Below are 13041 nucleotides of genomic sequence, written 5' to 3'. Positions count from 1 at the left end.
AAAAGAAGAATTTTTTTGGGGGTTGTCCTGCTATCTTTTGCAATCTGTCAGTTTTCATTTTGGCGGCCTTGATTTCCTTTTTACATATTCTGTTATATTCTTTGTAATGTTTAAATGATAAACGTTCCTTCATTTTTATATTTAATAAAAGCTCTTTTATTTATAGCTTTTTTTTTTTTTTTTTACTTTGACCGTAAGCCACATAGGTTTGATTTTTAGCCTTTTAAACTTGTTGCCCATGGGAATAAATTTTGCAGTGTGTTCACATACAGTCTTTGTATGTGTATACAGCACCAAGAAACTGCATGATGATTTCTCTTCTCCAGCATTATTTTACAGACGTTTCAGTAGATTGAACTATGAAAGCTTTCACTAGTGAAAATCTGTCTGGTTTCAATCTCGGCATATAGCAAGGGAACTCTTTGAATATTTTTTCAGTCTGTTCTGTCTTCTTTTAAATGGACTAGTAGTGGTTAGTTTAACACTTTCAATGCTGTTAGAAAACCTGGCCTTTTACTGAGCATGCAACAAGAGCACAAAAGTAGGATTCTTATATTTGTTACCTTTTTAGAAAGTAACTCTGTATGTAAGACCATGGGGGAAAAAAGATATTGACTTATGTTAGCAATAGATCTCTCTAGTCCAGTGCTTCACAAATTTGCTTTGATCTAGGAGCCAGCTAAAAAAAATTTTAGTTTTTTTTTTTTTTTTTCACCCGATGATGGAGATGGCAGATCTTTGCACATGGAGAGGACTGGAGGCGGGCATGCTGCTGGGTGGCATGACTTGTTGGGACTGAGGTTCTTGTTATGCGTGTGGCATGCTGTGTGGACTGGACTCTGCTTGTCTCCAGCACCATGTGTGGCTGGTGGCGGGGGGGGGGGAACGTAGTGTGGGGAGCCTTTCTGCACAGTGGCGGTGGGTCTACTGGGGGCGGGGCAGAGGGTGCATGGGGATGCTGGTGTGGGGAGAAGAAGAGAGAAACTTTGACTCTGCTGTGGGAGAGCAGCTGAGCTGGATTTTTTTGGATGTTTGAGCTGGATTGGCTGCCTGGCACCCAGAGATGCATGTCTGGGGTGTCAGACAATGGGAGTTGCTCACACCTGGTGCCAGTGGATGGACAGGCTCAGGTAACCGGTGTCTGGTTGCCAGGGTGACCGGGGATTTGTCAAGCTCCGCTTTACCATGCCCAGCTCATGCAGGGTGTACTGCCAGGCCATCCACATCGTTGGGCGGAGGCCACATGGGGGGAGGGGTGCTACACAGGCTGCTGGATTCCCCCCCAGGCAAGTTCCAGTGGCAGTTGGCCTTTCAGGCCTGAGCATTCTCATGCAGGTCATGTGCTCCCCCATACCCAAAATCTCTGTTCTAATAGAGCAACTGAGTGAGGGCTCCAACAGAATAGGCAGATATCAGAGCTTGGCAAGTGCATCTGAATGGGCAAAGTGACAGGTTCTCTTTAAAAAAATAGAATTGGATTAGGATAGAACTGAACAAGTCCCATTCACCATAGTAACTGGACTGGTCATAGTGATAATCAGTAATTGCAAACAACTTGTAAGATGGCTTTCCCCAATGCAGTGTGGTAAGACCACTGCAGTATTGGTTGGTGGGTTGTTGTTGTTTTTTTTGTCAATTCTCCATGCCATTTTCCATTATTTTGTGATGAAAAACAACTCAATTTACCAACAAAATTGTCAGGTGCTTTGACAAACTGACAGCAGTGTGCATGGGATGTGGTGTGTGTGGTTTTTTTTTTTTTTGTTTTTTTGAAGTGTGTTTTTAATTTAAGCATAAGCTTCCAAAAAGTCGCCTATGCAATTCCAAATCCTCTGAATAGAATATACCAGCACTCCTCCCTTTTCAAATGCTTTACCTGCTCCCATTTCACATGCAGCTGTGGTTCTCTTTGCAAAATAACACTGGTCACTTGAACCACCTTTGTCCTGCCGTTTGCAAAGAATGCTGGTATGTTCTATTAAGGAAATATGGCATAAGTGGCTTCTTGGAAAATATTAATTTAAGTTAGTTATGCAAGTTCACTTTTAGCAACAAAGGTTTATTAAGGTTTTCTGTCCTGATTGGAGAAGCCTCTGTCCCATATGCTGTCCTGAAGACTATAGAAAATGGTTAACCAAAGTCTAACTCTGATTGCACCAAGAAAATACACATCAGAAACACTTTTTCCTGTAACAAAATCCACATTTGGATTGTGCAGCATTATTTCACATAGTGGGTTGGTTTCCAAAGGTATAAAATATACAAGATTTGAACTACCCTGGGTGTTATTTCTATGGTAAAATTGCTTTTTAAGTCATCAAATGTTATTGCACTGTTCATCAAAATTTACTATATGCATTTGAAATCATCCATTTGTTGTAATATTTTGGATATTTACAATATACAAAGATTTAGGCTATATAATCGAAGCAGCCTGCACAGTAAAAAGCAGTGTATTACTGTCAGGTAGTGTCATATGGGCTGCCATTTTTTTTGAACGTTGTCACAGAGAGAATTCAGGTCACTTCCCATAGTATGAGCAAACCCTTATGTTGGCGATTTATCATCGTGCGTATGTATGAGTTGATTGGCTAAGGCACAAAATGGTTTCCCATAAATTATTATTATTGTTATACAGAATTTATATAGTGCCAAGAATTTAACTGTTTCATGTCTTTTTCCCTTCGCTGATCTGCATTTTTTTCTCAGAAATCCTTAAAAAACCATTATATAAAACCTAAAAACGATTGTATGCTTTAAATACGCATTGTAATATTTGTGCTAAAATTTTTGTTGAAAAATGTATTGAGATATAACGAATGTAGTTTGTTACATATCTTGGTGAATTCGACTATCCTTGTCTTTATTGTTTGTGACAATAAAGTGAATCTCTTTTCACTCAAATTCATATATTTTATTTATTTATTTTTTTGCTTGCGTATTTCATTTATCTGTTAATGTTTTGATGACATATGGCCAGTATTAGTCGCACATCTCCAGAAATGCTCAGGTAGTGGAATACAGGGGATTGTATTGTATTTTTAAAGCACAGAATGTTATTCATTGATTGTCACATCTGATGAAAATTTAAAGCTGTTTTTTTCAATGTAGAGCTCACACAATACATAATTTAAACATGATTGGTAAAGGCAGCAGATGTGGATTCAGCATTACCTCACCCATGGGAGAACTCTGACATTGTATTCCTTCTGGATGCTTGCTGGAGGCTTCCTCGTCTGTCAAGCCTCTCTGTTTGCTAGAGGAACTTTAAGTCCCCTTTCTTTGCATACTATAAGTTGGGTTGTTCTTTGTGTTTTTTATTTCATCCATTAGAATTTCAAGCCTTTGGAGTCTTTTAATACATTGTAAAAATAGATGTGGAAAGGGGGCCAAGTGGCTTTCAGCTGATCTTTACTGGACAAATTTGGCCTCATAGTTGAACCTGGATGTTTGGTTAGAAAGTTGAACTTTAAATTTGTGTAAGTTTTAGGAGCAATATTAAAGCGGTATTAAACCAAAAAATTTAATATACTGAAGCTTAACAATCGTTTATATGTAGTGGCTGCATTCATTTTCTTAGGCTTTTTCCCCCTTCGTTTTTGGCTGATGATATGGCCAATAACGCACCTTGTGTATTAGAATGCCCCTGCTCTGGATAAAGGTGCACATGTGCACTTTTGGACCGGCGCACATTCATCTCATCCCACACAGCATTCACGGTTGAGGGAACCGCACGGAAACCACATGGTCAAAAAGACCATGTGGTTTCCCTGCAGATGTGGTTTGGAAAAGGTGCATGCACCATTTAGTTTATATTTAGTATGAGTTTAGCAAGAATTTGCTTTTTTTTTTTGTGTGTGTTTTTTTTGTTTGTGTCTGTGAAGGATTGTGTATTTTTAGGGAAAAAAATTTGTTTTGTTAAACATTTGTGCAAATATCACAGGACCTAACAAAATATCAGTAGCACCTTCTTTCTTCTTTTTTTTTTTTTTTTTTTTTTTTTTTTTTTTTTTATTAAATTCTACTGGTCCTATGCTTTCTGAAAATAAAAAACAATGGAAAAATTGCAAAAATGGTCTGGCCACCGGAATTTAAAGTGTTACAAAATACCAGGACCCTCCATTCACTATATCTGGTCTCCCACAGTTCAGGAAAATGCAATTATTTTAGTAAATATAAACTGCTAAATACCTTTTCTTATCAGCAGTTAGAGCAGTCTTGTGACTTCTATCAGTGTCTAGCTGAGCACTGGTTAAAGCTTGTAGGAGGCGTTTTCATTCTCCTCTCACTGCCCTATGACATTGCATAACCCCTGACCCTCTGTCTGGACAGTGCAGATCGGCCTTGCGCTGATCACATGCCCAAAAAAAAAAAAACTCTAGCAGAACACGCCAAACTGAGCAAGTGCAGAGTGCCTCCGAGGCACTGTTCTTTCTGGAGATTTAATTGGGAATGTGAAAAATTGGGACGATCAGAGAAGACAGGATCAAACCTCTTCTTTTTTTTTTTTTCTACACAATGCAGAGGATTAACCCCTTAAGTTCCACAGTGAGTATAACAAGCATGCTTTACTGCATATACAGACTGATTTTACTGTTTTGGGTTTAGTAACACTTTAAAAGTGGAGGTCAGGGCCTGGTAGCGAAAGGGTTAATACTGCTTTAAGGGACAGATTTCTGCCCCTTCTAGTCTGGTTCCGAGATTGTTTGTATGCCTCTTACTTCTTGATTAAGGCCTTTTGTACATGGAGTCTCCCATTTTGTCTGGTCCCCTGTACTCCATAGGATCTCAATCTGGTTCTGTTAGTACTTCATTACCTGCTATTTGAACCCATTAGAGCACATGTGTCAAATACAAGGCTCCCAGCAGAATCTGACCCTCCAGGTCAATTCATGTGGCTTTCACACCTCTCCTGCATCTTCAGCACTCCGTTGTCTCTGCCTCACCTTGTCTTAGCTGTCTGTAGCAGAGAGGAGGACAGCACTCCTCTGCCAGATCCAGCGCTTCTCTCTGCAACCGCAGCACCACCTTGTCTCCACCTCCCAAGTCTCAGCATTTAGCAGACTCTGGAAGCTGACTCCTGCCCTTCTCTGTTCCTCCTCCAGACCCTGCACTTTCTGCTTCCCAGCTTCTCCCCAGCAGCAGCACAAAGAGGAGTGGCACTGTTCAGGTTCCACTCATTCCAGTCAAGGTACACGCTAGATCTGATACTAGATCACTTCTTGGGCTTTTTGGCATCAGGCTACTGTTTACCAGATTTACAAGGCTGCCACCTGGTCTTCTGTTCCCTTAGTTTTACCAGGTGGATGTTTCAGCCTCCTCTAATGCCAACTTCAGTTTTAAGGTTCTTTAGACAAATTTCAGAGCTGTAAGAAGTCTACAGTTCTTCTGTTGTGTTTTCTCAGGCCTGTTAGTGTTTATTACCCCTCAATTGGAATGCTTTTTGATATCCAAAATGTTAGACTTTCTGTGTCACTCAATGAAAGAGGTAGAAAATGGGATTTTTGTACTTTTCTCTAAAATACTTTTCTTGAATCCATTGATACACAAGTCCCGCACTACAAATCTTCAGGTATGCTGGTAGGAGGGTTTATCTTGGGCTGGCCTACTGAGGAAAAAATACCTGTAAAATCCAATTCTTGGAGTACATCATGGAACACAGAGCAGGCTATTCATGACTATGTGGGTTATAGGCCACCTAAAGGTGAATGGACACTGGCTGACCAATCGGAGAGAAGGCCCCCCCCTGTATAACCCCCTCCCATACAGGTAGTACCTCAGTTTTTGTAGCAAGCAATGACATCCCAGAAAGAGGGGTGGGACCTCTGTGTCCCGTGATGTACTGCAAGAAATGGATTTTACAGGTAAGTATGGAGAAAAAAATCCAATTTTCTTTATCGTACATCACGGGACACAGAGCATGCTATTTATGACTATGTGGGATGTCCCAGAGCAAAAAGAAATTTGAGGGGATGGTGACACCATGATAGCCACCATCCATAATCCCTCAGAACCTACTCAGCCGTTTGTAAAACATTGCAGCCAAAGGCTGATTCCTCTGCGGCTCTGAAATCTACCTGACAAAATCTTGGGAATGTGTTAACTGAAGACCATGTAGTGGCATTGCAAACCTGAGCCACTGATGGTAGATTACCCAAGATGTTTCAACATGCCTGGTGGAGTGTGCTTTCAGCCGAAAGGGTGGGACTTTACCTTCACACCATAGGCTTGAATGATCAATTGGCAGATCCAATGTGAAATAGTCTCCTTGGATGCCGCCTGCCCCTTCCTAGGCCCCTCTGGCAGCACAAATAGAGCATCTGACCTGTGCCATCACCTTCAAGCAGACTTTTACAGCACGAACCACATCCAAAATATGCAGAGATCTCTCTCTTGCTGACTGAGGTCTAGGAAAGAATGAAGGCGGAACTATGTCCTGATTGAGATGAAAACCAGAAACCACCTTTTGGTAACCAGCACAAATGAGGTCGCACCACCCTATCGTGATGCAAAACCAGAAATGGTTCTCTGCAAGATAATGCTGCCAGTTCCTTCACCCTTCTTGCAAAAGTGGTTGCCACTAGAAACAATACCTTGCAAGTCAACAGAACTAGTGGAATCTCTCCAATAGGTTCAAATGGTGGTTTTTGCAAAGCTCCAAAACCAAGTTCAGGTCCTAAGGACAACATGACAGGAGGAGCCATACGCATTACTCTTTGTAAAAAAAAAAAAAAAAAAGTGCGGACCAAAGAGTGAGACGCAGTGGGCCTCTGGGGGAAAAAATGGCTAATGCTGAAACCTGGCCCTTAATGGTACCAACAGCCAAATTCTTCTGAAACCCTGTTTGATGAAACAAGAGAATCCTACCAATCACACACTTTCATGGGTGCCATTTGTAAACCTCGTACCAGGCAATGTAAGCCTTCCAGGTTCTGTAATAAATGTTCCTAGAAACTTCTTTTCTAGCACCCAACACTCCCCTATCCTTCAGGATCTGGGTTTTAATACACGTTGTCAAATTTAGCGACCGTAAAACTGGATGAAATCTAGGACCTTGAGACAACAGGTCTGGCCGATACAGCAGGGCCCACAGCCCATCTACTGCCATCTTCACTCTTTCCACGTACAAGGCCCTCCTGGGCCAGGCCGCAGCAATCAATATCACCGGAATAGACTCCTCCCAAATCCTGTGTAAGAGATGCGGCCGCAGCTAGATTGGAGGAAATCCATAAATCGGTGAGAACTGGTTCCAAGGAATCACTAATCTACTCCTGCCGTGCAAGGGTCCCTTACCCTGGGCACAAAAAGACTGTCCTTGTTAAACCTGGATGCCAATAGATCTACTTCGGGCAACCCCGTCGCTGGCAGACTTCCTTGAAAACATTTGGAGTGCAAAGCCCAATCCCCTGGAATCAACTGAAGATGACTGAGATAATCTGCCTGCCAATTTTCCACACCTAGAATGAACATTGCTAACGGACTTGAAACATATCTCTCTGCCCCCAGGTCAGAATGTAGTTCACCTCCTTCTGACCACCTCGACTCCTGGTACAAACTTGGTGGTTTATGTTTGCGATTGTAGTGGTATTATTGGACTGAAGCCTGGATGTCCAATATCTCAGAGCCAGCCTCACTGCTCAAAGTTTTAGGACATTGAAGGGAAGAACCCTTTCCCGTGGAAGCCATTTTCCCTGAACTGTGGCCTCCTCCAGAATGGCCCCCTCAACCTGAAAGTCTGGCATCGGTGGTTACCAACTTCCAAACCACTGGCCGAAAGGATCTTCCCTTCTCCAAATTCTGAGTTATCAACCACCAATTCAGGCTCTGCTGCACCTCTGGAGACAACAGTAATCCAGGGCTGAAATCTTCTTCTTTTTTTTTTTCCCAAACAGTACCTTTTGCAGCGGTGTGGAGTGAAATTGAGCATGGGGAGTAGCTTAGAATGAGGACATCATCCTCACCAGCAACCTCATACAGAGGCGAATTGAAGGATATGTCTTGGCCGTCAAACTGCAAACCTCGTTTCTCAGGGTTCAATGTTTCCCTGGAGGCAGAAATACCTTTTGCCTGAACCATGTCTAGGACCATCCCCAAATATTCCAGGCTCTGCACTGGTTCCAGAGTCGACTTCTTGAGGTTGAGCACCCAGCCAAGCTGTTCCAGGATCTGCATCATAAGGACCAGATCCTGCTTCAGATCTAGCACCGACAGATTTCTGAGCAAGAGATCGTCTAGATAACCTGTGAGAGATACTCCCTGAGTTCTTAGTAGCCCCAACACCAGACCAAGAATTTTTGTGAAAATTCTGGGAGCTGTAGCCAGCCCACATAGTAGTGGTATGAACTGGAAATGCTGAGCCCCTACTGGAAACCGCAGAAATCTTTAGTGAGGCCTGAATATCAGTACATGCAGGTATGCGTCCTTGATGTCTATGGACGCCAAAAAATCTCCCTCCTGTAGGGAGGCCGCTACTGACTGAACCGATTCCATACGAAAGGATCAGACCTATTGAAACTGATTGATGAATGGGGCCTTACATCCCCATTTGGTTTTGGGACTGTAAACAGGTTTGAATAAAACCTCTGAAACCTTTCGCCTGCTGGAACCTTTGTGATTACTCCTTGAGCCAATAAGCAATCGAGTGCCTGAAATTAAATCTCTTCTTTTCTCTGGATTTGTTGGTGCATTTGACCTTAGAAACTAGGTAGAGAGAAATGCCCCAAAATTCTAGAAATTACCCATTTTGTCTTGGATTAGAGCCCTCCTATGTGACCACAAAATTCGAAAGTGCCCCCCCCCCCCACCTGAATAAGGAGGTGGATTTTGGATCTATCTTTAGACGACTTTTGCACCCAGAGCCTCCTTGGGTTTTGATTCTGAGATCTACCCCTGGAAGCTGGGACCTGTATGAGGCAAAAGGACTGTCTGGTAGGTGAGGGCCCAGCAACCAAAGCCCCTGACACCTTAAAAGAAGGGCATTTAGATTTCCTCTTTAGATTTTCTACCCCCTGAAATAGGTTTGGATATATTTGTCCAAATCCTCCCCAATCAGTTGTTCCCCATGAAAGAGAAAACCTGCTGACAATTTTTTGCATGGCAGTTCTGCTGACCAACTCTTCAGCCACAAAACCCTGCGCATGTGCACTGATAAGAGGGCCAAGCGAGGAATTTGCTGAATTGAATTCTTAAGCACATCAACCACGAAACACAGCACGTGGAACATCCTCCAAGTCCTCAACCAAGCATTCCCCCTGTACTGATGGTCTTCCAATCCGCTGTTCGATGCGGTCAGACTCTGGCAAATGCCAATAGCTGCTACAGCTGGCTGTGCGGCAGAACCTGCCAGGGAGAAGGAGCCCTTAAGAAAGACTCCAGCTTCTTATTTCTTCCCTGGGTTTTCAAAAGGCCCAGAAGAGAAGTAACCTCAGAGGTCTCTATCAGAGGTAGCCTGAATTCAGACTGTACCATATCGGTGAGGTTTTAGACTAAAAATCTCTGAGACTGTGAGGCAGAGACCTCCTGCTTCTCATCAGGCTGTGACTCCACAGGCAGAAATTCTGCTGCCACACCTTCCTCCAGCTCTTCCTCATCCTCGGGCTCCACCTATTCCTGGTCCTGGATCCAGCAATTTTATCTTATAAAATCACTAAGGCTGAAGGAAGATCATCCTTGGTTGCAGAAGCCACTGTAGCAGCCACAATGCCAGATACAGTGCATCCAGAAAGTATTCACAACGCTTAACTTTTGTCACATTTTATGTTATAGCCTTATTCCAAAATGGATTAAATACATTTTTTTTCTCAACATTCTACAAAAAATACCCCATAATGACAACATGAAAGAAGTTTGTTTTGAAATCTTTGCAATTTATTTAAAAATAAAAAACACAAAAAAAAATCACCTGTACATAAGTATTCCCAGCCTTTGCTCAATACTTTGTTGAAGCACCTTTAGCACCAATTACACCCTCAAGTCGTTTTGAGCATGATGCAACAATCTTGGCACACCTATTTTTGGGCAATTTCTCCCATTCTTCTTTGCAGTACCTATCATGCTCCATCAGGTTGAATGGGTAGTGTCCGGTGCACAGCCATTTTCAGATCTCTCCAGAGATGTTCAGTCGGGTTCAAGTCTTGGCTCTGGCTGGGCCACTGCAGAACATTCACAGAGTTGGCCCGTAGCCACTCCTTTATGTGACTCTGTGCTTCATTGGGTCGTTGTCCTGTTGAAACATGAACCGTCACCCCAGTCTAAGGTCCAGAACACTCTGGAACAGGTTTTCATCAAGGATGTCTCTGTACATTGCTGCATTCATCTTTCCTTCAATCCTGGCTAGTCTCCCAGTTCCTGCTGCTGAAAAACATCCCCATAGCATGATGCTGCCACCACCATGCTTCACTGTAGGGATGGTTTTGGCCAAGTGGTAAACTATGCCTGGTTTCCTCCAGACATGATGCTTGGCATTCAGGCCAAAGAGTTCAATCTTTGTTTCATCAGACCAGAGAGTCTTTTGCTTCTCATGGTCTGAGAGTCTCTCAGGTGCCTTTTTGGCAAACTCCAGGCAGGCTGCCATTTTGCCTTTTACTGAGAAGTGGATTTCGTCTGGCCACTCTACCATACAGGCCTGATTGGTGGAGTGCTGCAGAGATGGTTGTTCTTCTGGAAGATTCTCCTCTCTCCACAGAGAAACGCTGGAGCTCTTTCAGAGTGATCACTGGGTGCTTGGTTACTTCCCTGGCTAAGACCCTTCTCCCTCGATCGCTCATTTTGGCCAGGCGGCCAGCTCTAGGAAGATTCCTGGTGGTTCCAAACTTCTTCCATTTACAGATGATAGAGGCCACTGTGCTCATTGAGCTCTTCAATGCTGGCGAAATTTTTCTGTACCTTTCCCCACATCTGTGCCTTGATACAATCCTGACTCTGAGGTCTACGGACAATTCCTTGGACTTCATGGCTTGGTTTGTGTACTGTTAACTGCGGAACCTTTTATATAGACAGGTTTATGCCTTTCCTAATCATGTCCGATCAACTGAATTTCCCACAGGTGGTCTCCAATCAAGTTGTGGAAACATCTCAAGGATGATCAGTGGGAACAGGATGCACCAGAGCTCAATATTTAGTGTCATTGCAAAGGTTGTGAATACTTCTGTACATGTGTTTTTGTTTTTTTAATAAATCGCAAAGATTTAAAAACTTTAGAACTTTCACGTTGTCATTTTGGGGTATTGTTTGCAGAATGTTGAGGAAAAAAAATGAATTTAATCCATTTTGGAATAAGGCTGTAACATAACAAAATGTGGCAAAAATTAAGTGCTGTGAATATTTTCTGGATGCACTGTAGATGCAGTGGCTCAGACTGCCCAGTTGCTTCTGGTCTGTCGGGAGAGGATATTACAGTGGACCTTCAGCTAGGTTCCTCTGGACCTGGTGTTGGTACATTGGTGCCCTTTCCTGCTGCACCTCCCCCAATCTGCTTTCTGGAAGACGTTACTTCAGATGGTGCAAACCTGTGCACCTCCACTAGTAACACAGATCGCAATGATACAGCTATGCAAGTAGTGTGCTGAAAAAACACTCAGAGTACTCTCCTGCCCCTGCAGAATAGCCCGCTCTGTGTCCCGGCCACAGGAGATTCCCCAGCAGCAGTAGCCCACGCATGTCCTGGCCTCCAGATAAAATATGGCCGCCTTCCCTCTAGTGGCCGAAAACAAAAAGAGCAAGCTCATCTCGGGAACAGTGAGCACTCCCCCAGGTGGAAACAAGTCGCAACACCTCTCCTTTTCTCTTTAATTTAGAGCTTTTTTTTTTCTCTTTACAGAGAGAAAAAAAGGAGATATCTTAGCAGTCCTGCTGCAGGTCCCTGACTTCCATCAGGCACCAACCTTCACCCATCACAGTGGGCACTGTCCTATAGACCTTCAAGGACTCCGTTCCCATGCTGAGGAGGTACTGCCTCAGACCCGCATAGCACCCCGCTGGAAGCACCTTGGTCAGATTTAAAACTTCACAGGGCTCCATCTGTTCGGGATCCAGCGCTGTAAGGCTGCATTACAGGTAAAACCTTGAGGATTCTTCTCCTTATCCAGCGAGGCTCGGGTACCATCTATTTTAGCGCATAGCCGAATGCATCCGATTAAATTCCCTGATTCTCTAATGGAACCGTTCTGGACTTTCAGGTATGCTCCAAGAGCACAGCAAGACTTTAAGTGACCATCCACCTTACAGACACTGGTGAAAAAACTGAGGCACTTCCTGTATAGGAGGGATTATATAGGGGAGGACCTCCTCTGATTGGTCGGCCATTGTCCGTTCACCTATAGAAGGCCTATAACCCACATAGTCATAAATAGCCTGCTCTGTGTCCTGTGATGTACAATAAAGAAATACTGTTTTTTTACATTTGATATAACATTTTAAGAACACATGAACTGATATCTCAGACAAGAAAAAATAGTTTAAAGGGGCACGGTCACCAGCAGGTATCTGAGTGACAACTTTGAATCTGGTGTGGCATCTCAAGTAGCATCACATCCCTATCCCCTGGTGGGTGACACCCATATAGGCCATCTCAAGCCTTGATTTATTTTTTATTTCAGGTATATACAGGGGTTATACAAAAGAAAAGAAGCACTACATTATTTGCAAGTGTGAAAGTGAGGACATGTTTCAAGTTGAAAGCAGAAGTGGGGTAACATTCTTTTGCTTCCGCTGTGTGATGAGACACCCAGCTAGTAATGCTAGTAATACGGAGTCATGTTAGAGCTTACTGAGCTTCAAAGAGGGCAAATTGTTAGTGCCTGCTTAGCTGGCACCTCTGTGACTGAACTTCCGAATTTATTTGCCGTGCCGCGAGATTCAGTATCAAAGGTTATGACAGCATATACAGTTTCCGGGAATACGTAGTCTTCTAAGCATAAGTGTGGTCGACATAGCTGACAGGAAGAGGCAAAAGGACATTTGCGCAGGATTGTGACCCTGAATAAGAAAGCAACTACTGCAAAAGTGACTGCAGAGCTCAGTCTTAGTCTTCACTAAACAGGG

The 13041-nt window shown here is 43.3% G+C and overlaps 1 protein-coding gene across 1 annotated transcript in view; it reads left to right on the top strand.

The window, feature by feature from the left end:
* The window catches only part of DR1 (down-regulator of transcription 1), a 33610-nt gene that overhangs the window by 13172 nt on the left and 7397 nt on the right, over nucleotides 1–13041 (top strand). The gene's annotated exons all lie outside the window — the stretch shown is intronic.

This window comes from Staurois parvus, unplaced genomic scaffold (assembly GCF_062004578.1).
Source record: "Staurois parvus isolate SC_StPar_1 unplaced genomic scaffold, SC_StPar_1.0 ptg000183l, whole genome shotgun sequence".
Classification (NCBI taxonomy): domain Eukaryota; kingdom Metazoa; phylum Chordata; class Amphibia; order Anura; family Ranidae; genus Staurois; species Staurois parvus.
The sequence above is the reverse complement of the archived record's forward strand: the minus strand, read 5'-3'. Positions and strand labels throughout refer to the sequence as shown.